Genomic DNA, 941 nt, shown 5'->3' with positions numbered 1-941 from the left:
GAGGGAGGACCCAGCAGGCCGTGCGTGACGCGCGGGGCGTGTGGGCAGGGCTTGCGTGACGCACGGAGCGTGTGGGACGTGCGTGACGCGCGGAATGTGCGGGCTAAGCTCCCGGTCCTCTCTCAAACGGTGCCGCCTCCGCGACGCGACTTTAAGAAAGCTTTTGTGGAGTCTGGGTGTTAGAGGCCTTTGCATTATCATTCTCTGTGTCTGAGAAAGTTTCCGTTTGAGATAGAAGAAATGTGATCACTGCAGAACTGTGAACTGTAGACCCCGAAATCACACTGCCTAGATAAACCCAGTATTTCAATAATGTTTTTCCAGCGTTTTCAATGAATATATTGCTTTTATCAAAAACATGCAATTAAAATTAAGCTCCTAGTGATCAATGGACACTATGTCTTAGTGACTGTGAGCGTATTTCTCAGTCTACGTGAGGAATTCACATGTATGCTTACTATTTCTTCAATTTGCCTATTTTTATAAAACCAAGCATTTCCACACCTGAACGCTTTATACAGCCCTTACCCCCACACTACCAGTAATGTTCTTTGTTTTTTACCTTTATTTTTGAGAGAGAGTGAGGGAGGCTCTGATGCGGGGCCTGAGATGACCTGGGCCAAAATCGGATGCTTAACCCACTGAGCCGCCCAGGATCCCCCAGTAATGTCTTTTTAAGAAACATCTCTTAGCAGTCCCAAATTCTTAACGAACAAAGGCCTTTGTGCTGAAGGGACAAGAGGTAAATAATGGAGTGGGAGGGTTAAGAAAAGCCTCACTTCTACTCTAGATTTCCTCTTCAAATGATCAGGTTGGTGCCACCAAGGGGAAAAAAATGGGATTGGAGTAAAACTATCCCTACAAGTTCTGATACTCTCCGATACCTCTAGGCCAGTTCCAGAGGCCGTGTTAAAGGGGTGGGAACAAAAAGAAGGATACCA

Source organism: Panthera tigris, chromosome C2, assembly GCF_018350195.1.
Source record: "Panthera tigris isolate Pti1 chromosome C2, P.tigris_Pti1_mat1.1, whole genome shotgun sequence".
Classification (NCBI taxonomy): domain Eukaryota; kingdom Metazoa; phylum Chordata; class Mammalia; order Carnivora; family Felidae; genus Panthera; species Panthera tigris.
The sequence above is the reverse complement of the archived record's forward strand: the minus strand, read 5'-3'. Positions refer to the sequence as shown.